The sequence below is a fragment of the Urocitellus parryii genome, chromosome 12 (assembly GCF_045843805.1).
Source record: "Urocitellus parryii isolate mUroPar1 chromosome 12, mUroPar1.hap1, whole genome shotgun sequence".
Lineage (NCBI taxonomy): Eukaryota > Metazoa > Chordata > Mammalia > Rodentia > Sciuridae > Urocitellus > Urocitellus parryii.
The window spans coordinates 26377850-26405692 of NC_135542.1; the positions used below are offsets into that span (position 1 = coordinate 26377850).

At 46.9% G+C, this 27843-nt stretch overlaps 1 long non-coding RNA gene across 2 annotated transcripts; it reads left to right on the plus strand.

Annotated features, from left to right (window-relative positions):
* The first annotated feature begins 18313 nt into the window (after window positions 1–18313).
* LOC144249891 (uncharacterized) lies at window positions 18314–24317 on the plus strand. Of its 2 annotated transcripts, XR_013342339.1 has the most exons (4): window positions 18314–18406; window positions 19715–19808; window positions 21292–21373; window positions 24186–24317. It is a non-coding gene; the product is annotated as an uncharacterized LOC144249891 (long non-coding RNA). The 2 variants fall into 2 exon arrangements; XR_013342340.1 differs by lacking the exon at window positions 21292–21373.
* The last annotated feature ends 3526 nt before the right edge of the window (window positions 24318–27843 follow it).

The following is a 27843-nucleotide window of genomic DNA, read 5'->3' on the forward strand; positions in this document are numbered from 1 at the left end:
GGGCAATCTATTGTGTGGGGGAGCCATGGATGTTTCCTAAGGATTCCTAAAATATCTCTGGCTACCTGCCCAGAGAAGATCCCCTTGTGTTTTGCACAGATGGCTCCCTGAGGGATACCTCATATCCAAACCATAACACAGTCTAAAGAAGAGCAGAAACAATCACTTTAAATTAACAGTCTTTTTCTCCCACTTGCAGTAAATTTTGTCTAAAACAGTGACTTTTGGCTGCCAGGTCTGAAATCAACCACCACACATGGCTCGTGATCCCAAGGGCATCGTGTCATGGAGCAGAAAACTAAGAAGTCCTCCCTGTGCCTGTGCCCTTCACCCTTCTCCATCCCAGGCTCCAGAGCAAAGCTATAGCCTCTGCTGAGCTGGTGTTTGCAGGGTCAGGGCTTAAAATAGTGTCCCTACTCTGCTTCATTCTGATTGTTCCTGACACATCCTCCCCTGCAGAGCCCCAGGGTCACCATCCTTCTGTCCCTCCTCCAAGTGGGTCTGTTCTTGATATGAAAATATTCCAATAAACCTGTTTTGATTAAAAAAAATCTAAGCAGCTCTCACCTGGGCAGGGAACACACTAGTCACAGGTGAACCTGAAGCACCAACACTGCTAGAGAGGTATAGTCTGAGCAGGGGTGCTCAGGGTCCAAGGAAGGTCCCTTCCTTTCTCAGTAGCTGCAGGGGCTGAGGGGAGAGGCACAGGGGGTGCTGGTGACTGCACCTGCACAACTTCTGGGTCCATCTGTGCTGCTTCTCATGGGGTCATGGGTGTCTCTGCCCAACTGCTGAGTGCTGGCTCTGGGCCTTAGAGACCTTGGGAGCTGCTGAGGCTCTCACAGAGGCTCTAGAAATATTTGGGGTGGGGAGAATGAGGCTTGGCTGGCAGCTCTAGACCAGGGGCCCCAGGGCACCCCCTCCTCTGGTACCTCTGCACCCTATAGGGTTCTTCAGGCCCCTTCTTTCTTTGCCAAAACTACAACTTTGGCATCTTATGTGGGTCACATGGGCCAGGTGTCAACCTCCCTGAGACCAGCATGTGTTTTAAATTCCTGATGAAAGGTTAATCTTGTGTCCTTAAGCAATATACAATTACTTGAGCAGAAGGATCACCTGAGTTTCCTGTAGAATCTTGCCTAGTAAAGAAAGAAGAGGAACAGCTTCATAAATTGGGGAGAATGATACATTCTCAAGACAGTGGAACCCTGAACAAAAAATCCCGCATCTGTCACTAGAGACTGTCACTAGAGAACAAGCACAGCAGACAGTAACAATCCAGGGAACCTGATCTAGATACCCCAAAACAGGAGCAGTAGGTCCCTGCTAAGTTTGTCTTCTTATGATGATGATGAGCATTGTCACCATGGAGACTAGAGCACCAGAATCAAGAGCTCCTCATGATCTGTTAGAAGGCCTGATCCTGTTTAGGTTGAAGTCAGAACTGCCAGGAAGATGCTGTTGGTATAACAACTGCACAGATGTGCCCTGTGAGGTCAAGGGAGGTTGAAGACTGTCTTCATGAGACACAGTCTGTCAGTGACATAGCCCCATCTCACCCAGATTGCCTGACTTGGGCCCAGCCTGTCAGCATTAGGCCATGAGGTGGACACTGTGCAGCTGTGGTGAAGCTCTTATAGCTGAATGGTGCTAGTTCCAGGGGAAGGTGGAGCAGCCTCAGTGCAGGAGCTCCCTTGAGATGCAGAAAAAGGTCAGGAGACCAAAAGTTTAGCTTTTCAGAAGAAGTAGCAGATGGACAGGGTGTGACAGAGTTTCCATACTGTCATGGAGAAATGGCCCTGATTTGTTTGATGGCTGTATTGTGCAGGATGGAGTGGATAGACCACAGGAGGAACCTAGGCAGATCTCCGTGGTGATTCTCAGCCCTCTCATCCATTTCAGAGAGGAGGAGTAGCTCCTTGGGGCTCAGGCAGCCCTGCTCCTCCAAGCAAGTGTGGTTGACCTTGCATGGCCTCTGCTGGGCCTCAGGGAGGCTTGTGCTTTGCTAGTTTCTACAGAAAATGTGGTGGCCTCAGGGCCTCAGGAAAGTTGGACAAGGAACAAGTGAGATGTGAAACTGAAGGTAAAGTTCTGATGGATTTCCCATTCCAGCCTGATGCTGCCCTGCCCTGGTGCAGAGCATTGGACACAGGTGGAATGGAGAGTGACCTGGGTGGCAGATTCTCCTTTATCTATGAGTTTACCCAAGCAGCATGTCAGGGAAACTAGCTGACTGGTGAGGCAGGAGGACCTGGGAACTCCATGACAACAGGAGCCTGAACTAGCCTCTGCTGCTTCCAGGGCTTCCCTCAGTGAGCCTCCCCTTATCCCAGGGAGAAATGCTGAGAGTCATTGGGAGAGTCCTTAGGCCTCTGTTCTGGAAAAGCCAGAGGCTCCAGACAATGGCAGCAGTGCCCCAGTGAGTGAGCCTTCAAATTGGGGAACAGCAGGGACACGTGGATACGACTGGTCTCACATGTATATCTATATACATATCAACACTCTATGATTCATATGTGCAACACTTTCCATTATTGCACATGCTGGTGTGCCCTAGGCCTGATACACCCCCATGCTGTATATTAACCTAGGAGACTTACATTCACATTGTTGATGCATTGCTAACACTCACATATCCATGAGCATTGGTGGATATATTGGATATGCATGTGCTGTGTTATCTGGTGTTAACTTCTTCTCTACTTGACTTTATTCCTTTACTTAGTTGGATCATTAAAATTCCTAGTCCTGATTTTCTAAATTATTTTGTTGCTCTCAAAGTATATAAATATAGTCTCCATATAAAATGCCAAGCTAAGGAATTTTCTGACTAGCTGGCTACATGATAACCCCTGAGGAGAAGTCTGAAGGAAGTGTCTTAGGGAAAACCCCAGTGGGACTGTGGGGTTTGTCTTTAATGTGAGTTATAAGTACGAAGGCCACAGTGGGAAAACTAGAAAGGCAGAACAAGCGCTTAGTGACACAGAGGGACTGTGAAGGCCTGTGAGCCTGTCCAGGAGGAGTGTGGATAAGAGGGGGTTGAAGGAATAGGGTGGCCAGGACCAGTGGGCAGGAAGGAGGGTCTGAGCAGGGTGAGCACCAGGAGGTGAGAGCAGTGAGCACTGTGAGCAGTTAGTGGACAGCAGGGCCCTGAACCTGATGGGAGGTGAGGAAAGCATTTGTACTGGATTTCAGGCTGTTCCCTGGGTTTCTGCTGAGTTCCTGACACTGCTCACCAGGACTGTGTTGAAGTTAACAACATGACAAAGTGGTAAAGTTCTACGGCACACCTTGGGTTCTGACACTGTCCTGATTCTTTCTCCTTTTAGAACTTGTTGGACAGGAGGACATGGGAGATTATATTACGTCACAGTATCATGCACATGAACACTGAGCAAGGACAGCTGAAGTAACTTATCATGCCACAAGTCCCGTGGTGATGGAGCTCCAGCCATCCAAGTGCCAGCTTCAGTGTCTGTGCTGAAAACTTCTAGAATGTTGGGAGACACAATCTTCTGGAGGAAGAAGCTCTATCTTTTGAATGGATGAAGATTCCATTGCAAGCTGAGGGAGCATTAATAGCTAATTCCCCGTGGGCTAAAAAAGGCTGGGGAAGCAAACCCATTGGACTCCTGTAGGAAAAGCATATGTATAGGACCCGAGGCTCAAAACAGTGAATTTTTTTGACTAGCTTAATACAAAAAGGCTAGTCAGAAGGGTTGCTCAGCCTGACCAGGGAAGGTTCTGGACCAGGCCCTACTTCCCCATGTGACCCTTGCTGAGGAGCCCAAGGAAACCCAATTGGATCCTCTGTAGATCAGAACCAGGAGCTGAGGTCCTCCACATTGCCTAGGGGAGAAGCTGGGATCTGGTCAGACATGCACATCACATAAGATGGAGAGGAGAGGAGAGGGTTTTAGAGAGTCATTGAAGAAAGACCTTCCTGCCTCTGAGCAGCAATGGGTTCCATCTCAGGGACCTAGTGCCTGAAGCCTGAGGAGCCAGAGCCAGGCCCTTGTCACCTGGCACTGGTGGTACTTGTGCCACAATCTGGGGCTAAAGAGAGCTGCTCATACTACATCTCAAACAGGGTGAGTTTCTCCTTGGCCTGCAGGAAAGATCAGTAAGTAACAAGGAAGAGGTGTGGCCTGGTCACCCCCTCCTGGCCAGGACAGATAACCCTACCCCCATGGAGAGGACCAGTCATGGGAGATAAAGAGAGAAGTGAGACCACAGCCTCAGTGCTGTTCTCTGTAGGACTGTTCCAATGTCAGCTTGGCAGTTTATCAGCCAGGTGAGGCATGAGGAAAGAGAGGTGAAATTCTGTAGTCCAGGAAGGAGATCTGCCCTCAGGCTGAGCCCAGGACTCTCCTGCTAGGACGACCCGGTGTTCAAGTGCAGACAGGAGGAGGAAAACTCTCTGCCCCTAGGAGCCCCACTGGCCCCTCCCAGCTGCTTTGCATGCACAGCCCACACTGTTTTCCAGAGCCAAATGAGTGACTGCTTAAGGCTCTGGGGAGCTCAGTGTTAGGTGGGACCCAGAGGGAGCCATGGCAGCCGCCACTCAGCTCCTCTGCCTCCTGTTATCCTGGCTCTCAGGTGAGGGATCATGGCATGGTTCTACACACCTGTGAAAACTCTTTCATTGTGGTTGGGTCCTGTGTCCTGGCACCTCTGTTTAGCAAGCCCAGTGATTCAAGCTCAGGGTGCTTCAGGGTCCTGGCTCTTGTAGAGACTGGGGTATTACTTAGACTGCACAGGGGACCTTTCTGTTCTCTTTCCATCTCAGGTGCCACAGGAGAAATTGTGCTGACACAGACTCCAGCCTCTGTGGCTTTGTCTCCAGGGGAAATAGTCACCCTCACCTGCAGGGCCAGACAGAGTGTTGGCAGCTCCTTCTCCTGGTATGAGCAGAGGCCTGGGCAGGCTCCCAGATGCCTCATCTATAGTGCATCCAGCAGGGCCAGTGGAGTCCCAGCATGGTTCAGTGGCAGTGGGTCAGTGACAGACTACACCCTCTCCATCAGCAGCTTGGAGCCTGGGAATGCTGTAGTTTATTACCGTGTGCAGGACACACAGGTTATCACAGTGGTTCAGTCCCCAACAAAAACCTCACCAGCCCCACTGCCACTCTCTCTCCCCTGGGGCACAGCGGCTGCCCCAGGAGGCACCCAGTCAAATATTTTGCACTTTTCTCTTTCTCCGCACCTGCAAAGTTTGTGTGAGAGAGGAAATAAAACTTCATTCAGGTCTGAAATATTCATAGTCTCCAATGCCCTCTTTTGCTCCCCTGGAAAAAATATAAGAGATTAAAGAGGATTGGAACACTTGATATTATTTCCCTACATCACCAAAGAGGATGGAGTCTCAGGAAGACCCATAATATCACAAACACAGGTGGAGTTAAAGGTGAATCCTTAAGAGTAATTTGATCTTTATATATTTATTTCTTTCTCATTTTGAAATCAACAACATATTGCTAAATCTGTCAAAGCATAGACACTGTCAACTGTGGTTCTAGAAACAGCTCCAAGTTCTGCTCACATTTATTTCATAATAAAGTCAGGGTAAGATGGGGGAATCTTTAACACTTTCTTTTTGCTTGTGTCCACACAAAGCCTCTCAGTTATTCCAGCTTCTCCACCTATAGAGCCCAGGGTTGCAAGGAGGTGGGAATTGGTGGAAGGTCAGGCTTTCTGATGAGACCATTCCTCCATCCATCCAAAGGAGCTAACATCTGAGTTATTTGTCAGTCATTTGTCTTTTTCCTCTCACAATCCTGCATCAGATGTTTGACACTGATTAATGAAGAGTATGAATACAACTGTAGCTCAACACACCTGGACATAAATTTCTTAAATAATCAATCACTTAGGGAGTTATTTAGAAAATACCTCCAGATCCCATTCAAGGAAAATTTGCAACAGGTTTTTTCAACAATGAAATGCCAAAAGAGTTCCAGGTGTCCTAGCCAATAAAACGTCTTTTTCTTCTTTTTTTCCCCATTTGGCCAAAAAACTTTCAAAGTTGCAAGCTCAGTTTCTCACATGCAGAACCTGATAACTACCCCCAAAGCAGCATGTTCCTGTGAAGAGGCACCATGACCTCCTGCACCTGCATGAAGGGCCTCAGACTCCCTTTCTCACGTCGCAGTCCCAAGGCAGCCTCCTCCCTTTCCTGGAATCCCTCTGCTTTCAGTGCTGGGGAGGCAGAGGTGAGCTGAGGCCTCCTGTCCTCCATGCCAGCTGGCCTCACAGAAAATCTTGCTCTTTTTGCAAACCTGAGTGTCCCAGTTTGGCTTCCATGTGTCAGCAGTAAGGTCTGGTTGGTGTCAGTTAATTTCATGGAAAGTTTGGAATCCCAGCCCAGCCCATCTCTAGAGCTCACATTTGCTAGCCAGACCCCTCTCACTAGATGGATTCCTCATGAATTTCTGCCACTTTCTCCAGGACAGTGTCCCCGTGCAACTGCTGCCATTGGGCGTTTCCCACTCAGCAGAGGTGTTGGACACTTGTCCCTCTAGTGCTCTCTCATGTTTGGTGAAAGAAACTGGGATGTTTTTGCACACACTCTTGTGCTTGAATTTGAACATTTGACAAACCTTCCAGGTGTTTCACCATTTCACAACAGAGTCCTGGTATTTATCATTGCTAGTCTGACTTCACACTAAAATCAGCTGTTTATTATATTCTGTTACCTGGGAAGTGAAAAAAAAAAAAAACATTTAACTTTCCTTCTGAGAGTCAAGGAAATTATGGGTTGGAAGATGTGAAGAGCAGAGGGATGACCAGGAGCACTCACTACAGAGCTCTCTCTGGGCTCCTCCTGGGCACACTTTCACTTTAGATCCTCAACCTCCTTCTTTGCACAATAGAGATAAGAAGTATATTTTGCACAGGCTCCTGTACTTAATGTTACGGAATGATATTACAGGAGACTGTCAAAAACAAGTATATCTTTGTCTGCTTGTTTTGGGGTTGAAAAGCCTAATATGAACATAGCAGTCCATCCCAGTGGCTTGCAAGGCTGAGGCAGGAAATCACAAGATCAAAGGCACTTCAGTAACAGGAAGGCACTAAACAACTCAGGGAGACCCTGTCTCTAAATAAAATGCATAAGTGGGTTGGGGATGTGGCTCAGTTGATGACTGTCCTTGAGATCAATCCATGGAACCAAAAAAATAAATAACAAAAAATAAAAGTAAAATAAGATAGCAGTCCATCTCAATATCATAAGAAAACTCAATGCAATAATTATCAAAAGCACAATGGTGTCTTCTATTTATCTTTCTTTATTTTTCTTAATTTTCAAATCACTTCTTAGAGTTAACATGATAATCCGTGGGACACAGAGAGACTAAATAATCTTGCAAAACAGAAGTGAACTGAGAGGACTCAGTTTTCTGATTTTTAATGTTTTTAATTTAATTTCCTTGGCTGTTTTTCAGTGGTGCTGGGGACAGAACCCAGGCCTCCCCCATGCTGCCAGTGCTCTCACAGTAACCTGACCCCAGACCCTCCCTTCTCCCTATCCACAGTGCTAGGGAGTGAGAAGTCACTTTCCCCTGCAGTCCCAGCAAGAGCATTAGCATCCTCCAGCCTGGCACCAGCAGAACCAGGCCTGGCTGCTGAGCTCCTGCTGCCTCCTGCTGCCCTCTGCACACCCTGCCTGCCTGGGAGGGCTGTGGGGCAGGGACACAGGTCATTCTGGCCCCCAGCAGACACTTCCTTCAAGAAACTTGAACTTCTTCCTGTCCCCACTAAGGGGCAAACCTCCACTCAGATGCTGATTTTCCCCAGAGGCAGATGAGAGCCTTCGAACTCTAAGGGGAGAAAGCTGGGGACAGGTCTGAAGTCACACCCTCCCTCCCCTCCCATCACTTCTCCCTGGAACCTGAGCTCCTCCATTGTCTTCTCCTCTGCCCTCCTGCCTGGGTCTTCTCTGTCCTGTCCCCTTCTACTCTGCATTCATGCCTGTCACTCCTCACTCCCCACATGGCTGTCCTCATGTAGATCACAACCCTTTTCCCCTGCATATCCTGGCCCTTGGCTTGCCTCTGACTCCAATCCTTGGATTCTCATGGGAGAATCAAAGGTGGTAACTGATGGTCTTTAGAGCCCAGAAAGGAGAGCAGCAGGTGTTCAGGGCTGTGTGTGTGGCCACTATGGTCCACTGTGAGCAGAGTCCCTGCATCATGTAATCTGTGACCTGCCAGAGGTACCTCTGTCTGTCCAGTCAGAGGGGTGGCCACTAGCAGCTGTGGATGGCTTTGTCCTGGGCCATGCAGTCATGGTGCCAGCTCTTCTGCCCTGTGTGGGGGAAGCAACCATACAGGAGCTGCCCAATCTTAGCGCTGGATAGAAATTCTATTTGGGCCACAGAACAACTCCCCGTCTCTATGACACTTGCTTCTCTCTGTCACTGGAACCCTTTTTGACCACCAGTGTCCTGAGCAATGGGAAGGTCACTGTTCCAGGCAGCAGGAGGTTCCTGTGCAGCTCCTGAACTCCATGGTGCTCATGCTCAGTCCTGAAAGTGAAGAGGCAGCCATGGGTTTAGCCAAGAGATGCCAGCTTTACCTGCCCAGGCTCAGGGTGTCTGCACTTAGAGTCCCATGGGCAGGGTGGCACATGCCTATAGTCCTGGACAACTTGAGAGTCAGGGAGGAGGACTGGAGGTTCAAGGCCACCCCAGGAAAATTATAGAAACACAGTATGTAAACCAATGGGTTTACATCAGTCTCTTGCTGGGACTGCAGGGGAAAGTGACTTCTCACTCCCTAGCACTGTGCACAGGGAGAAGGGAGGGTCTGGGGTCAGGTTACTGTGATTTTTTTACTGTTATTTGTGGCATAGCATGTGACAAACCCTGACTGCATCACTGCAGGTGATAAACTAATAAATAAACTTGTATAAGTAAATAAATGAATATAAAATCATAGGTTTAATAAAAAGTCAAGAAATACCTATGTGCATAGAAATATTCATACTAGAGTTACAGAATAAACACAGATGTGTCCATAGGATTTATATTTTAATATTACATATGTGGCATGGAGTACTCCTTTTAGTTCTAATCAAATTAAACTCTGGCTGAGAAGAGGCTCTGGGTGTCTTTGCTGACGCTCCTCTCTGGTCTAGCAGGGTTTTGGGACAGGACAGTGAGATCAGCACTGAGTGCAGAGCCAGGTGAGAGCTGATTCCTGGTCTCTGACCTTCTCTGGCCATGGCCTCTCTGCTTGGCTCAGCCCCAGGGTGTGGAGCAGCTTCCTTCCCTGGCTCCCCTGCCAGGCAGCCTGAGGGCAGGGCCTCTGCTTCCCCAGGTCCTCACCACATTGCCCAGGAGACCCTCCTCTTCAGAGCCCAGGACAAGAGCCTGCAGCTATCAGGCAGCTCCAGCCTGAGCTCAGCCTGCGTGAGCTCCTTCCCCAGCCTCTCCCATCTACATCACCAGCAAAGTCCTTCCTTCATCAGATGCTCTGCACACATTCCCACATTTGTCCACCTGCAGGTTGTCACCTTGCTAAGGAGAAAGTTGACCTGAATTTACTTTTCCCAACCCCCAGAGTAAAGATTTCATTGTAGTCTCTCTTCCCTAAGGAACTTAGAACAAGCACAGGGATATTTAAAATAGGTGAAGCTTTTAAACCTTCCCCTTTTTCCTATAGTTTACTGCTCACCAGCTCTGTCCTGCTGTTTGTGGTAGGAACAGGTGAGCCCTCCCAGACCAGGGGAGGAGGAAGTATCAGAGGACAACTGATGATCCCTGAAATGATGTGTAAATGAGGGATGGAGGGAGGGACTGGGGCTCTGACTCAGAAGTAGAGAACTGTGCAGCATGCACCAGGCCTTGGGTTCAGTCATCAGCTCTAAAGGTAGGAAGAAAGGAATAAAACAATGAGACAAAGAAATATAAAAAGAATGAAAGGTAGAAAGAAATGAAGGAAAAAAGAAAGGAAGGGAGGGAAAAGAAAAAAAGAAAGGTTTCTGAAAACTAAAAGAAGAAAAACATGAAGAACTTTGTCCTGCTTTATTCCTGGAAAAGTTGCAAGAGGACCTGATACAAGACAAGATGTTTAGAGACACTGCAGCCCTCTTGAGGTCATGAGGCATTACTAAGAATTAAAAGGCCCTGTGGTAATACTGGAAAAGGAAAGATATGTATGGATTCAGAATATATGCTGTTTTTACCAAGATGCTGGACCAGCCTTATACTCTCTTGTTTGTAAAATTATTCTTCTCCTAAAGGACAGTTAAGAGGAAGAGCCTGGCTGGCCTTAGACCTACTGGTCTGGAGAATATGGGCACCATGATGGGTATGAGCGTTCTTTGTGGGTCTCTGAGGCAGGGAGGGCTGGGTCTATGCATGGGTCCCTCCTTCCCTGCCTCTTACCCATGCTTTGCCAATGCCCAGAAACCCCAAAACCTCAGTGAGTTTACACATCTTCCTCTCTTTCTGTCTTTATTTCTGTTTTTACTTCCAAAGCATAAACTATCCCCTTGCTTCTGTAATGCCCCCTCCTCCTCCGAAGATCACCAACACAGAACTGTACTTAGGACACAAGGACACAGTATCTGTCTTCAAGCAGATACTGACTACAGATCACCCCTCACAGCTCAGGGGGCTGACTGTGTCCTGTGGACCCAGGGAACTATGTTACCCCCAAGCAAATCTGAGCTGCCCTGTTCTGACCTGGGACACCTGGACACACTGAGCCTGTGTTGATTCATCAGGAGGAGCCTTCCTGCAGCTGTGCCTAGCCTGCCCAGCCCTGCTGATTTGCATGTGCCCACAGCACAGCCCACTACCCTGAGGATTTCTTAAGAGGATGCTCACACCCTATGCAGGTGTCAGTCCCTGTCAGGACACAGCATGGCCATGAGGGCCCCTGCTCAGCTCCTGGGGCTCCTGCTGCTCTGCCTCCCAGGTAAAGAGGGACAGTACTGGGGATTACTAATCACAGTGTGGTCAGTGCTGCCTGGCTACTCAGGAAAGTTCTCTTGGAACATAAAGCTTATAAGAATATTTCTTTTTGTTTCGAATGGCAGGTGTCAGATGTTTCATCATGATGACCCAGTCTCCATCCTCCTTGCCTGTGTCTCCTGGAGACAGAGTCACCATCAACTGCATGGCCAGTCAGGGCATTAGCAATTATTTAAACTGGTATCAGCAGAAACCAGGGCAAGCTCCTAAACTCCTCATCTGATATGCAAGCACTTTGCAATCTGGGGTCCCCTCGAGGTTCAGTGGCAGTGGATCTGGGACAGATTTCACTCTCACCATCAACAGCCTGGAGCCTCAAGATGTTGCCACTTATTACTGTCAACAAGGTAGCAGTTCCCCTCCCACAGTGATACAGGCCATGACAAAAACCTCCCAGGGAGCAGAAGTGAGAGGCTGGGCTGCCCCAGCTGCTCCTCCTGCTGCCTCCACCTGCTGAAGGCACTGCTCAGAGACACCAGGGTCCCAGGGCCACAGGGAGGGTTTGTGGAAGGATCCAGGGGGGATCCTCTGCACCCTGACACTTTCCTTCAGCTCAGCCCCAGCAGGTGACCATGATAATGGCTCATTGACAGCCCTCTCCATGTATTCCACACAGGAATATTTTAAGTCTTTGATTTTTAGTGTAGTTTAAGTTCCCAGCATAACTGGGTGAAGTACAGAGTTTTCCTGTGTCCCCCCTGCTCCCACACCCCTCCATCACCACCCCAGACTCTGTTGCTTCTATTACAATTTATCATCCTTTACCCATATCTATAGGTCACACTAGGGTCACTTTGTGCATTCTGTGGAAGTAGACAACTGGACAGTGATGTGTATCCTACAGTATGGCCTGGCACAATGCAAGTCCCACCCTCATGCTGTCTGAACTCCATCTGCTCCTCACCCCGGCCTCTCTGGGGCAGACAATCATGGTTTTCCATCCTGTAGTTTCACCTTGGCTGAGTGACAACGGCCTGGAATTTACAGCAGGTAAGACATTAAGACAGGCTCTCACCTGAATGCGTTGCATGTAAGTTTCCTTCCTTCATGGATTTTCATTATATGATAGCTGTTTTCTTTTTTTTTTCCCTCAATTTTAATTTTTTCTTCAAACTTGGTCCTTAATAGAGGCATGTACAACCACTTAGCTATATTCACAGTAATTTATTTTATTTAATTTATTTATTTATTTATTGTTTTTTTTGTTTGGTTTGGTGGGTGTTTGTTTGTTTGTTTGTTTTTCTTTTGTTTGTGTTCTGTTTTTTTTTTTTTTTTGAGACTGGATCTCTCTAAGTTATTAGGTACAGGCTAAATTGTTGAACCTGGCCTTAAACTTGTGCTCTTCATGCCTCAGTTCCAATTATTGGGATTATAGGCAAGAATCACTACAGACTTCTCGATAGCTGTGTTCTTTTCAGTGCTGAGTATAACTCTACTTCTGGCTCTTGGACAGTATTGATCCATTCCCTAGTGAAGGGCAGGCTTGTGTCCTTCAAGTTTTCAATGCTGAACACAGTTCCTATAAGTTTTCATTTGTAGATTTTTATTTATTTTTAGATGTGTACATTCACCATCTTTAGTTTCATAGCAGAATGCCTAGTGTTATCAGAATCTGTTACACTGTCTAGTATGTCCTGTCTTCATCTTGGAGACAGCTTGTGGACACTCTCCAGAACACACAGCTGCTGGTAGTGGCTTGTGACTGCAGCCAGGACCAGATTAGCATCAGGGATGGGGCCTGGGATCTCCTCCTGCTGCCTGTGGGCTGCTCCCTCCTAGACTTGGCCATCCCTCAATGGGCTGTTTTCTCATGTGTTTTAATTTGCATTTCCCTCGTGACCTGGGATGTCACAGTGATGTTTGGACAGATGTCCACAATGTGCAGTGGTCAGCCCAGCTGTCAAATGCTTGTCATCTCTTCCTCCTTTGTGGTCCTTCTTCATCCTGTGTTCCAAGGTCCATGTTCCTATCACATATTATTTCTTTATAGAGCATTTTGCCCCCACTTTGGGGTTAGCTATGTATTATTCTCTTTCTTTTTCTACACTGAGGGGCTCTTGATTTTACCTTGATTTCTGAAGTACTTTTCCCTGGATCTACAGCTCTAGGTCAACAGAATTGTCTTTCAGTCCATGGTCAGCTGACCCCATTGCTCTGGGTCCAGGTGGGCAGAACTTCAGGGCAGAAGGGTGTGGGGGAGGATAGCTGCTTCACACTTGGTGGCCAGGAAGTGCAAGGAAAGAGGGGAAGGGGCCTCAGGGAAGATGCACCTCCCAGGGCTCATCCCTAGTGACTACCTCCTCCAGCCCCACCCCCTGCCCTCAGTCACCACCCAGTTAGTCCACTCAGGCCAGGAAGGACTGAATAACCTCAGCTCTCCTAGTCTTGTCATTTCACCTCTGAATATTCCTGCATTAACATAGTACATGTAGGGGGTAACCTGAAGTTGAAACCAAAGCACAGTCTACAGAAGTGCACATGCAATGACATCAATATAGCTGTTTTGATTCTAGCAGAAACTTTTTTTTTTCTTAAAACAGTGACTCATGGTCTGGAACCAAATACCACACATGGCACATGATCTGAGGGAAGTACGTCATGGAGCAGAACTAAGAAGTTCTCACTGTGCCCTTTCCCTTCCCTCTTTCCATCACTAGCCTGTCACAGCAAAGCTGCAGCCTCTGCTGAGCACTCTGTTTGCACGGACAGGAATTAAAATTTCCTCCCTATTTTTGTTTCTTCTCATTGTTCCCAATTTTACTCTATCTTCATTTGAGGACAGTTCTCATCTGCTTTTGACAAGTGTATATCTTCTCAGGATCACTTGGACTCTGATTTCTGCCTTCTCTCCTCCATGCCCTGAACCAACCTGCTGTCCAGGAATTCATGCACAGATCTTTGAAAAGGACACACATCTTTCCACACAGATGTTGTGACCATACACTCTTCTTAAATATGGGCTTGATAAAATATATCAGAGCCACCCATCATTCTGGCTACACTGTGGGGGAAGTCACCTTACCTGTGGCACATTATGATGCTAATGCATTCAGGTCAAAGCCTATACAGGCCCTCCTACCCCTTGGCATTAACCAATGAGGCCAATCCAGGTGGTTCTCAGAGTGAGCTCATGATGAGGTATAAATTAAAAAAGAAACTTGGTCTAGACACCCAGTATCTGTACATGAATTATAACTTTGCTCTGAATCTGCTGATTACCAGAGGTGTCATCTGCCTCTTAGAATAAAGTGTATTCTGTCTACTCTTTCACTTTTTCAAAATGATATTTGGCATAAAACCCTAACATTGAAAATACAAATTTGGATCTCAGTTTTGTTAATAATTTTCACAAATTAGTTTATAAAATTATATCACTTTTTAGTCACTTATTTTTCAGCATTTTTTGCCCAGATTTTATCCCAAACATTGCAAAAAAAGATAAAAATAAAATGATATTTCTACACTGTGCCTTCTGATAGACGCACTCACCAGTTATCTTCACAAAACAATTTCATATAGGAGAACATCACACTTATAGCCTGGAATTGTGCCAAGATTATTGAATTCAAATTTGAAAATAATCTGACTGAGAAGGAGCTTCTATAGGACACCAGGTGTGCATGTGTGTGAGCTCTGTGCACTTGATTGGAAGCATGATATTTTCAAATTCTATTCCACGTACTCTAGGTCCATGTAGAGAGCTTCCCCACTCCCTTCAGGTCAAAACTCAAGGAAAGAGAGCTGTAATTAGTCACCTGATCCTGAGGCTGCTCCTCAGTCCCAACTGTCTTCCCAAGATTGACCCTTGCATGAAGCACCACCCTCCTGGGTCTCTTCCTCCTCTATTTGGGGTACATTAAAACTTTATTGATATTTTACACACAAACTATCTTTGTATCACTTCAAAAAATCATTTTTGCTCTTGTACCTTTCTTTTCCATTTCCAAATAGATATTTTTTTTTTCAACTACGGAAGTAAATGTACCTAAAGTTTAATAGAATTCACCTTTATTTTCAATATAAAACCCAGACATTCTCATATTTTTGAGGGTATTCAGGTTCATGGCAGAGTTTTCTGGAATAATTTACAGTCCTCACATGAGCTCAAGTGCACTTGAGCCAGTGTGTGATCTAGGCATTGATGTCCTTATGATTGTGGGGACCAGGCCATGAAGCGAACAGTGTCTGTAGGAGTGAAAGTGGGCAGAATCATTTCAACCCTGATGAATTATGTGTGGGTCTGCTGTGGTGAGTGAGGTGTGGAGCTTGTGGCTCTTCCCCTCTGTGGATCAGTGAAGGCACAGGGGCTTCTGGAGATCCATCTGAGATGGGAGGTGGAATACCCATGACCAATAATGGACAGCAAAAGCAAAGACCACAAGGTGCCCCTGGAAACAGCAGGGACCCCAAGATCTCAGAAGAATATTATTCATTGAAAAGCATACACCTATATATTTTTTTTTACTTCTGCAGTGTGCAAAATCAACCAGGCCTACAGTAATTGATAACCTTTTCAAAATAATTCAAATAACAATCACTAGTTGATTGACCACAGTCCCCAGCTAGACAAGCCAACATTAAAAATGCAGAAAAGGCATAAATGTGCATGATATTCCTTACTTATCATCCTCTTCTTCTCCTTGCAAAAGTGACTTTCTGATCTGTTTCTAGGGGCTGCACAAAAAAATCTGTTTTCTTCTTTAACTTGACCTCTGCAGAGGGTTCCTGTGTAGGTTACCTGGGACACCTTTCCTTCCCCCTCCTGTTTCTATGTCCTCTGTCCCTGTGTTAGTGGCTGGGATGAGTCACAGCTGTGATGTTCTGAACCTCCCTGGCCACAGCAGACTCCAGACCTCAGCCAGGGGCCAAGCTCCTGACACATCCTCCCCTGCAGAGCCCCAGGGTCACCATCCAAATGAGTCTGTTCTTGATATAAAAATAATCCAATAAACCTGTTTTTGATTAAGAAAGAAAAATATAAGCCACTCTCACCTGGGCAAAGAACACACAAGTCACAGGTGAACCTGGAGCCCCAGGACTCCTACAGGGAAGGTGGGCATCTTAGCAGGGGTCCTCAGGGGGCCTGGGTACGTTCCTCCCTTGCTCAGTGCCTGCTGAGGCTGAGGGTAGAAGCCCAGTGTCTAGTGGCATCTGGAGCTGCAGCACCTCTGGGACCTTTCCTGCTACTTCCCTGGGCCCTGGGTGACCCCACCCAACTGCTGAGTGCTGGCCCTGAGCCTGAGAGCCCATGGGAGCTGCTAAGGTCTCACTGAGGCTCTGGAAGGAATTGAGTGGGAAGCAGTAGGTGGGTTGGAAGCTCCACACCAGGAGCCCCCCACAGCTCCCACCCCTATGCCTGCATCACAGTGGGTCACTTTGGCCCCTTCTTTCTTTGACAAAACCACATCTTTGACATCTCATGTGTGTCACACAGCCAAGACATCAACTGCCCAAGACCAGCATGGCTTATGAATTCCTAATAAACTTATAATCTTTTGTCCTTAAGTAGAAGGACAATTTCCTGGGGAGAGTGTTCACTTGAGTTTCCTAGAGAATCTCACCTGGTGATAAAGGAAGAGAAACAACTTCATGAACTGGGGAGAAAATATCCATGGCCAAGACATTGGCACCCCAGGTACAGATCCTGCCTATTGAGGCTCCCCAGACCTGTCACTAGAGAGCAGATGCACTCTTGACCACGACCTGCACAGGTGAGACAAACTGGGCTTGAATGGGCTGTGGCAAGTATAAGCTAAGAAGAAGGCAGCAAAAAACCAGATAACAGGAACAATTTGGGGCAATAATGTCAGGAAAGCTCTTGACCATAAGGTCTAAGCTTCCATGCTGAAAAATAGAGAGAGACAGAGAGAGAGAGAGAGAGAGAGAGAGAGAGAGAGAGAGAGAGAGAGAGAGCACTCATGTTTTCTTTATAAAGTTTTCAAAGGTTGGGTCTTGCTTCATGATGTCTTGGGGTCAACAGATTGACTGACATCTTGGCAGGTCACACCCACCTCAGGTGCTGTGTGAGATCTTAGGCAGAGCTAGAGGGGATGGCACACCTGCATCATGTAATCAGTCCCTGACAGGGACTTTGCAGTGCCAAACCTATCCCCTTAGGAGGCTACTATGCACAACATAATCCACACACAGCCCATGGACAGCTCATGACAACACACCAGAAAATAAGCCATCCAAGAAAACTGATCTAGAAGCCCTGGGGCAGGAGAAGTGATCCCATCCCATGGGGGCCACTAAGGCTTGAGAGCTCTGCCCTGCACTCAGGCCCACAGGGAGCTGGTCTGTGTCTCCCCAGATGCAAGCTCAGGTAGGGTTTCTTATCTACTTTGTGACTATAATGACCACAACCCAACACAGGGATTCATAGAGTGGAGTCAGAATGCAGGTCAGCGGAGGCCCAGGCTGGTGGGAGAAAAAGGCCCTGTTCTGAGGGCGCCCCAGGTGAGCAATAAGGATTGACTGTCCTTATGAATTCAAAGAGGGGACAGAACACACTGAGAGCCCATTCAGTGATTGTGACCACACCTGGAGGTGTCCAGAGAGGAGGGGACAGAAGTGGAAGAGAGAAGTTTTACAATTCCAGTGCAGTCCCCAGGATGTCCCCAGAGTTCTCATCAAGGGGCAGGTCACTGTTCAGTGCACAGGGGCCTAGGGTGGACTGAGCTACATCTTCACTAAAGCCATGAAAGGAACTAAAACTTGCTTCTGAAATTTCTCTAACCTCTCCAGAAAGACACCTAGGAAAGAGCCTGTGTAGGCTTTGCCTGCTCTTCTCAGGATGGTCGGAACCATCACATGTCTAAGTGTGTCTTAGGGATACTGAGGCAGGAAGGGCAGAATCATACTGGGTTCCATCCTACCCTGGCCTCCTGGTCCAGCAAGGCCAATGTCCAGAGAAATTTAAACCAGATCACAGAGTTTACAAATTGTAATTTCTTCCTGCCTTCAGTGCTCTTATCACATCCTAAGCATGAATTGACCCTTTGTCTTTTAATTCCTTCATGTTCTTATGATCACTAATAAAGAAATGTCCACAGGAAACACAAGAAAAGCTTTTCCTGGATATGAAGAAAGTAATAAGTCACTCCTCACAGGAGAGTATTCTGGTTGTGTCCTGTGTGTTCCAGGTGAAATCATATTCTGCTCTGGCACATCTGTGCTGCTCTCAACTGAACTGGGACAATGGGCACCTGACCTGTGCTGAGTGACATATGATCCCATGCTGCAGCTGTGCCCAGCCTGCCCAGCCCTGCTGATTTGCATGTTCCCACAGCACAGTCCACTGCCCTGAGGACTTCTTAAGAGGCTGCTCACACCCTATGCAGGAGTCAGTCCCTGTCAGTACACAGCATGGCCATGAGGGTTCCTGCTTAGCTGCTGGGGCTCCTGCTGCTCTGCCTCCCAGGTAAGGAGGGACAGTCCTGGGGATTTACTAATCACAGTGTGGTCAGTGCTGCCTGGTTACTCAGGGAAATCCTCTTATAACATCACTACTTACAAGGATATTTCTTTTTATGTTTCCAATGTTAGGTGTCAGGTGTGACATCATGATGACCCAGTCTCCATCCTCTTTGTCTGCATCTCAAGGAGACAGAGTCACCATCACCTGCAGGGTCAGTCAGGGCATTACCAATTATTTACACTAGCATCAGCAGAAACCAGGGCAAGCTCCTAAGCTCCTCATCAGATTGCAAACACTTTGCAATCTGGGGTCCCCTTGAGGTTCAGTGGCAGTGGATTTGGGACAGATTTCACTCTCACCATCAGCAGCCTGGAGCCTCAAGATGTTGCTGATTATTACTGTCAACAGCATAACAGTTCCCCTCCCACAGTGACACAGGCCATGATAAAAACCTCCCAGGGAGCAGAAGTGTGAGGCTGGGCTACCCCAGCTGCTCTTCCTGCTGCCTCCACCTGCTGAGGGCACAGCTCAGAGGCAGCCAGGCCCTGAGCACTACAAAGAGGGTCAGTCAGAGGATCCAGGGGGTTCCTCTGTACCCTGAAGCTTTCCTTCAGCTAAGCCCCAGCAGGTGACCATGATTACAGCCTCAATGATATGTGACAGGACAGAATTTAGACCTTAAGGGCCTGAAACAGGCAATAGTTGGTGTCCTGCAGTAGAGACAGGCCTCTCCATGTTTTCCACATGGGAATATTTTAAGACTTTGATTTTCAGTGTAGTTTAAGTTCCCAGCAAAACTAGGTAAAGTGCCAGGTTCTCCTGTGTCCCCCTGCTCCCACAGCCCCTCCATCACCACCCCAGACTCTGTTTCTTCTGTTACATCAACCTCTGTCCACATCTACGGGTCAAACCAGGGTCATTTTGTGCATTCTCTGGAACTATACAAGTGAACAGTGATGTGTTTCCAGCAGTGTGGCCTGGCACATTGCAGGTCCCACCCTCACACTGTCTGAGCTCCAGCTGCTCCTCACCCCCCTCTCTGCTGCAGACCTTCATGATTTTCAATCCTGTAGTTTCACCTTGGCTGAGTGACACCTGATTGGCACTCACAGAATGGACAATGTTCAGACTGGCCTGTAACCCTGAGTACTGTGGAGGTTTGTATAAACCTCATCCATGGGTTTCTGTTACAGAATAGAGAGTTATTTCCTTTTTACTTTTTCAAGTTTTTCTTCAAATTTGGTATTGAATCCAGACATGCACTACCACTCAACTACATTCACAGTCACATTTAATTTTGTTTTTAAACAGGATCTCTCCAAGTTGTTAGGTCCTTGCTAAGTTGCTGAAACTGGCCTTAAACTTGTGATCCTCTGCCTCAGCCTCCCAGTTGGTGGGGTTAAAGGTAAGCACCACAGCACCCATGATAGCTGTATTCTTTTCATTGCCAAGTAATATGCTACTCTCTGGTTCTTTGATAGTATCATTTCATTCCCCCAGAGAAGGGCAGGTTTGTGTCCTCCAAGTTTTCAATGCTGAACACAGTTTTTATAAGTTTTTCTTTGTCTATTTTTATTTACTTTTTAGATGTGTATTTTCACCATCTTTAGTTTCATACGGGAATGCATAGTGTTATCAAAATCTGTCACACTGTCTTGCATGCCTGTCTTCATCTTGGAGACAGCTTGTGGACACTCCCCAGAACACTCACGTGCTGTGAGCTGCTTGTGAACTACAGCCAGGAACAGCTCAGCATCAGGGATGGGGCCTGGGCTCCCCTCCTGCTGCATGTGGGGTGCTCCCTCCTGGACATGGCTATCCCTCAGGGGGGATGTTTCCTCATGTGTTTTAATTTGCATTTCCCTGGTGACCTGCGATGCCACAGTGATGTTTGGTCCAATGTACACAATGTGCATTGGTCAGATCCAGCTCTCAAATTCTTGTCAGTTGTCCTTCCTTTATGGTCCTTCCCCATCTTGTGTTCCTAGTCCCTGCTCCTGTCATGTCTCTATTCTCTATAGAGCCCCTCCTAGCCACTTTGGGGTCACCTACACACTCTCTTTCTGTTTCTACAACTGAGCACTCTTGAGTTTACCATGATTGCTGAGGAACAGTTCTCAGGATCTAGAGTTCTGGGTCCACAGTCTTTTTCTTCAACACTTGAAAATGTGTCCTTTCCTTTGTCCTCCCTGTTTCCGGGGAAGAAATCCTCTGTTCATCCCAGTTGCTTATCCCACAAAGCTAAGAAGTTGCTTTTCCCTCCCAGCTTTTAAAGTCTCTATCTCTGTGGCTGTGGGGTGAGCTGGCAGGCATCTCCTGGTCATCTGAGTCCCTGTTCCCTGGCCCACTAGGCTGTCTCCAGGGTTCTCTAGCTGGGTGTGACCATGGCTGTCCCTCCTGCTGCCTCCTTCCTCTGTCTGCTCCATGCACCTGCTCAGCTCCCCACTGGGCTCTTATTATGGTGAATGGAGTTTTCAGTTCTGGAAATTTTCTTTTTCTGTCCTTGCACAGTTTCTGTTCCCTGGCTGATGCTTTCTGTTTGTTCTTCATTTGTTTCAAACACATTTGCAGGTGCTGGTTGTTGCACTTTTATTGTGGCTGATTTAAAATCCTGTTCAGATGATCCTTAGGAACATTTTAACTCAGTGTTAATGTGAACTGAGTGAACTTTCTCATTCATAGGAGGTTATTCAGGTTTTATGAAGATGAGTGTGTTCTTTGCTACCTGGCCATTTTGGGAATTAAGTCACATCACTGGGCTGGAAATTCTGAATGACTGACCAGACCCTAGTATAGGCCAGGGCTATGATTTGTGGCCTATAGAAGGGCAGGACCCACCCAGGTAAAAGGTTTATTTTTATTTATTTGTTTGTTTGTCCTTCCTCTAGGCCTAGAAACCTCCTTGGAAACACTTAGAAGATACAGATGCATGAATTCAAGGCAAATTATTCTGATCACCAGTCTGTGTTGGTCAGTTTTACATTGTTGTTGTAAAAATTTAGCACAAAACTAACATAGTCAGGAAAAGTTTATTTGGGCTCATGGGTTCAAAATTTCCGTCCATGATCAGCTGACCCCATTGCTCTGGGCCCACATGTGCAGAACATCAGGGCAGAAGGGTGTGGGGGAGGAGAGCTGCTTCACCCATGGTGGCCAGGAAGTACAAGGAGAGAGGGGAAGGGGCCTCAGGGAGCACCTTCCACAGCTCACCCCTAGTGTCCTCCTCCTCCAGTCACTCCCACCTGCCCTCAGTCACCACCCAGTTAGTCCACTCAGGCCCAGAAGGACTGATCAGGCTCAGCTCTCAAAATCTTGTCATTTCACCTCTGAATAATCATGCATTAACACAGCAGCTTTATAGGGATACTCTTATGCCCAAACCATAACGAAGCCTAAAGAAGAACACAGGCAATCACTGTAAAATAACTCTCTTCACTCTCACTTGCAGTTAATTTCTTCAAACAGTGACTTTTGGCGGCCAGGTTTGAAATCAAATACCCCACATGACACATGATCATGATGAAAGCTTGTCATGGAACAGAAATCTAATAAGTCCTACCCTTTCCTTCTCCCTTACTCTTCTGCATCCTGGGCCTGCACAGAAAAGCTGCAGCTTCTGCTGAGCCTGTGTTCACAGGGTCAGGGCTTAAAATAGTGTCCTCTTGTGCTTTCTTCTGACTGTTCCTGATTTTATGTTATGCTCTTACCTTCTTTGAAAAGTGTACATTACTTTTTCTCAGGCCTTATGTCCTCTAGGGCATTCTCTTCTCAATTACCAAATGAGAAAAAGAAACGTATTTAATATAGTTCAGTTACACAGCTTGGCACAAACCATCAAGAATTGTTATTTCTGATTGTGTGCTGTGCTCATTTAGTGTTCCTGGTCCTGCAGCACACAGTAGGTCCTGGTGAGAAGATTCCCATCTCAGTCAACCACACCCTGTCTGAGTGTCTGGATACTAATGCTCCTCAGAATACTGTGGGCAGGAAGGCTAACTTGACCCACAGCACAGGTGTGTTCTAAGAGGAAGGCACCACAGCCCTCCAGGGGACAGTGATCTGAAACTCCAGCAGTCCACGGGTGACAGGTGATATTTGGTTGTGAAGCAGAGAAATCAGATACCCTGAGGTGGCTGTAGTACCAGCAGCACCAGTAGAGGTGGTGGAGAGACATGGCACTTGTCGTGACCCCTGTCCCTGCCTCCACTCGATCAAGGATCTATTGTGCAAATATGGTGGTAGTGAGGGACACAGAGCCCAGGCACTCTTCCCAGAGGAGAGATGCTTCCAGTTCACATGGCCACTCAGCTCTCCTCTGTGGCACTTTCTCTGCTGTTTCACAGAATCTATAAAGTCTGCACATGCAGAACCCCCTCCACGAGCCCATCTGCTGCATCTCTCAGGATCACTGTGTCTGATTTCCTGTCTTCTCCTCCAGGCCCTCAGCCAAGCAGCTCTCCAGCGGTCCATACACAGAACTTTGAACAGGGCACCCCCTGTCCACACACCTTATGCTCTTCCTAAATATCTACTAGGTTAATGTAATATATGAGATCCACCATTGTCACAAGCTGTCCATGGGTTGTGTGTGGGTCACTGTGCATGGAAACCTGGAGGATAGGAACATCTTGTATCTGGGAATGACCAGTGGACATTTTCTCAGGTCAATTGCTCAGAGACACTGTGAATTTCTATCCCACTCTGCCATGGCCTACACAGCACCTGAGATGGGAGTGACCTGCCAAGGTGCCAATCAACCTGCTGACTACAAGACAACAGGAAGCAAGGCTCCCCCTTGAGACTTTATCCCTGCCTTTGATGTACACCCTTAAATAAACCACCCAAGCCATCTTTCCTTTGTCTAATTCTAGCTCTTGTGCAGATTGGATGTATCAGGGGCTTGGCTTTTGTAATATATTTCTAATTCTTTGTCTTTTGTTTTTCCCCAAGTATTTTAGACTTTAAGTTTTCAGGTGGTTTATATCCTCCTTGGTAGGAAGAATAACTACCCAATGAGATGCTGGGTGTGACCCTTGTGAACCCATTATTCTGACTACACTCTGGGAGCATATATTGTACACCTTACATATGCCATTTTATGAAGCCAATCCATTCAGGTCAAAGTGTAGTTTGTTTTTTTCTCCCCCTTGACATTATCTAATTGAGACAATCCCTGTGATTACTGGAGCAAGATCATGCAGAGTTGCCAGGGTAAGACAGAAACTGGGTAGTGGACATCAGGAAAATTTCCATGAATTATAACTTGGACATGTATCTGCTGATTACTGACAGTATTATCTGCATCTTAACATAAAGTAATCTTTCTACTTGTTCACTCTTCCAACAATGATATTTGGCATAAAAATATCAGCATCAAAAATACAGATATAGGTCTCAGTTAATGACACTTCATTAATGATTTTCACTAATTATATGAAAATCATTTTTTGAACACTTTTCAGTATAGCACAGATTTGATCCCAAACATAGTAAAAACACAGTATTGACAATGATATTTCTACAGTGTGCCTCCTGCCAGACACACTTAAAAATTATCTCTACAGAAAAATTTCATATTGGAGATCACCATATGTTATACTCTGAAGTTGTGTGCCATGATTGTTGAGACCAAATGTTAGAACAGCCTGAGAGAGAGGGGACCTTCTGTGGGGCACTCAGGGCTGCCTGTGTGTGAACTCTATGCACTGGATGTGAGGATGCTGTTTTCAACTTCAGCTCCACTTACTCTAGGAATGTGTCTAACCTTCCCCTCTCCTTCTAGGGTCAGAGCTCAGGAGAGACAGTTGTAACTAGCCACCTGGTCCTGATGTCAGATGGCTGCATGAGTCAGTCCTCAGCCCCCAACCTCCTTCCCAGGATGGACCATCCCATCAAGCACCAACCTCCTGGGGTCTCTCTGTCCTCCTTTGTGGGGAACAATAAACTTTAGCTGAAATTTTACATAGAAGCTGTCTTTGTATCATTTCAAAAGATCTTTGTTGCTCTTGTAACTTTCATTTTCATTGCCCAATTGATCTTTTTCAACTGTGAAAGTTGTACCTGAAGTTTAGTGGAGTTCACTGTATTTTTATGTAATATAAAAGCCAGGACATACTCGTGTGCTTGAGGGTTTTCAGCTGCATGGCAGAGTTTGCAGGAATAAATAACAGCCCTCACACAGACAGGTCAGGTGCACCTGAGCCAGTGTGTGACCCAGTGTGTGACCTGATTACTGACAGTATTATTTGCATCTTAACCTAAAGTAATCTCTCTACTTGTTCACTCTTCCAACAATGATATTTGGCATAATATAATTTGTGGGGACCAAGGCATGCAGGAAAGAGTGACTGCAGGAGGGAAAGTGAGCAGAATCATTTCAATCCCAGATGAATTCTGTGTGGAGTCTGCTGTGATATGTGGTGTGTAGTGTGTGTGACTGTTCCTCTGTGTGGACAAGGGAAGGCTCTGGGGCATCTGGAGTTGCATCTGAGAGGGGAGGAAGGAGCCCCATGGCCAATGGGGGACAGCAACAGCAAGACCAGGAGGGACACTTGGGAAGAGCAGGGACTTCAAGATTGCAAAAGAACATTGTTCTTTGGGAAAAAAAAAAAATATATATATATATATATATATATATATATATATATATATATAATTTCTGCTGTGTGTGTAAAACCAACCAGGCCTACAGTGATTGATAACCTTTTTTAAAATAATGCAAATAAAACATATTAGTTAATTGACCATAATCTACAGCCTGTATGAGCCGACTTTCAACAGTGCTGTGAAGACATAACTGTACATGATTTTCTTTACTTCCCATCCTCTTCTTCCCCCTCATATGAGACTTTCTGATCTGTCTCCAGGGCTTAGAAAAAAACAGTTTTCTCTTTCAATGTGACCTTCACAGTGTCTGATGTCCCCAGTATAGTTGACCTTCACATACCTCTCCTGTTTCTATGTCCTCTGTCCCTGTGTTGGTGGCTGGGATGAGTCACAGCTGTGATGTGCTGAACCTCCCCAGCCACAGTGGACTCCAGACCTCAGCCAGGGACCCAGCTCCTGACACACCCTCCCCTGCAGACCCCAGGATCACCATCCTCCTGGCCCACCTCCAAGTTGGTCTGTTCTTGATACAAAAATAATGTAAGAAAACTTGATTTAAAAAGAAACATCGAAGCTGCTCTCACCTGGGCAGAGGACACCCTGGAGCCCCAGGACTCCTACAGGAAGGTGGGGGTCTGAGCAGGGTCCTTAGGGCACCGGGGGAAGGTCCCTCCCTTGCTCAGTATCTGCAGAGGCTGAGGGGAGAGGCCAGTGTCTGGTGGCAACTGGAGCTGCAGCACCTCTGGGACCTTCCCTCCTACTCCCCTGGGCCCTGGGTTACCTCACGCAACTACTGAGTGCTGGCCTGGGCCTGAGAGCCCCTGGGAGCTGATAAGGGTCATATAATTTTCTAATTATCAAATTCCTCACCTTAGATATTTACCATTGATTTCTGGTGAGTCTTTCAAAGCCTGGGCATTTGGCAAGAGAAGGCACAGATTCTAGACATAGAGGTGCTGTGGTCCTCCCCAGGCATCAGTGTCATCTGCCACAGAATGTGGGAACCTCTACCTATGAGGCCCTTGACTCTCTGGCACCCCAGGGTGTGGGTGAAGATGCCCTCAGTGCTCACCCCTCCCAGGAGTTCCTCTGTCCCCCCTGTGGGCACAGGTCTTTGCACAGGTGCTGGGGCTGCACAGGATTCACTCTCCTTGGTCCCTCCTGAGCAACCCTCCAGGAAAGAAGGACTGGACAGTGTTAATGGCAGATGTCCTTCAGGAATGACACTTATGAATGGGGTTGACAGCTGGTGGCCCAGGGTGGTAGTGAACTTTTCACACTGTGACCAAAAGACCTGAGAAGAACAGATCTAGAGGAGGGTCATTTACTTGGTTCTTATGGTTTCAGTGTTCAGTCCATGGTCAGCCACTCCACTACCCTGGGCCTGAGGTGAGGCAGGGCATCTCGTCTCCTCCAGGCACTTTCTTTCTGAGTTATTTCTGGATTTGGGGTGTGTCTGCCTTGACCTCTGTCAAATGCTTATACTGGACTATGTCCCTCCATGGCCTGAGTCAGGGATTCCCTGGGAGACTGGAGATAGCACTGGGGAAATCTAGGGGCCACCCCTCTCTGTGCCTTTGCAAAGAGCAGGGGAACTTCAGTGACACTGAAGGTGTCTTTTGAAAGAATGTCACACCCAAGAGTAAACACGACTAAAAGTCTGGAGACAAAATTGGTTTTGGACCTTTTGTTACTGGACTTTTCAAAATGGCTAAAATTGGAAATAATGACATTCTAAGTGGATACAAATCAGCTGGTCTCTGCTCAGCAGGGGGCTCTCAGTCACCCACATGGCCCAACACAAGGACCCATCAGCCACTCTCCCAGCCTTTCTAGTGATGGTCCTGCAGATGCCATCAGCCAGGGCTCACAGGAATCCTGATACTTCTGAGTTCCCAGCCACCAGGCATAAAGACCACTCATGGGCCCTCATCTATTTTACATGGGGAACAGGTCAAGGACTGTGGAGGCTTATTAGGGATCACACACTGTACTGTGGGAAGCACAGATGCATCCTTCCTAGGCCTCAGACACTGAATTCAGTGCAGTTTGGAAGAAAGTATTTGAACCTTCCTGTCAACATTAGGTTGAACACCCATAAAATAAAGGACACACCTGAATTAGAGACATGAGGGGCGCCCCCTCCACCATCCCTGCAGGCCCGCCCTGGACCTCTGAGTAATTTTAATGGAAGCTGAGATCTGAACTGAGGGCTTGAGTCCAGTTCTCTGTGTGTCCATCACTCTGTCCTCCTGATGTGTCCCAGGAAAGCTGCACATGTCCAAGGTAGGGGAAATGGTCACTGTCTGTTGACCCAAACCTCTGTAGACTCTAGTTTCTTAAATATAAAATGGGTCATCTGCCTCTTGAGATACTCTTGAAAAGAAACCCAGGTGCTGGGACACCAGATGTGGCTAGTGGTCAGGCTTCAACTCACCTAGTAGCAGGTCCACTCACCCTGAAAGCCAAGGACATTTTTGGAATGTAAGTTCAGGGAGGAGGCATAGATTGTTTACACTGAGAATATAATGAGTGTGGATAAAAGTGGTGAAACAGCACAGATAGTGACAATCTTCATGATAATTGGGCATTTCTAAGGGACACACTTGTTTCTATTGGTTAAGTGGACTTGATGGACAAAAGCTTCACAGTCATTAAGATTGAATGTTCTGTGGTTGGTCATGTGGTTTTGATGATTCCAACTATCAATCAAGAATATGGAGCAGAGGTTTTGATTTGGGGCTCAGGAATCTGATTGATTTTTAAATCTCTGATTACCCTGCACTCTTCATCTCTTGTAATTACACTGATGACATGTTGGAATATTTTATTTA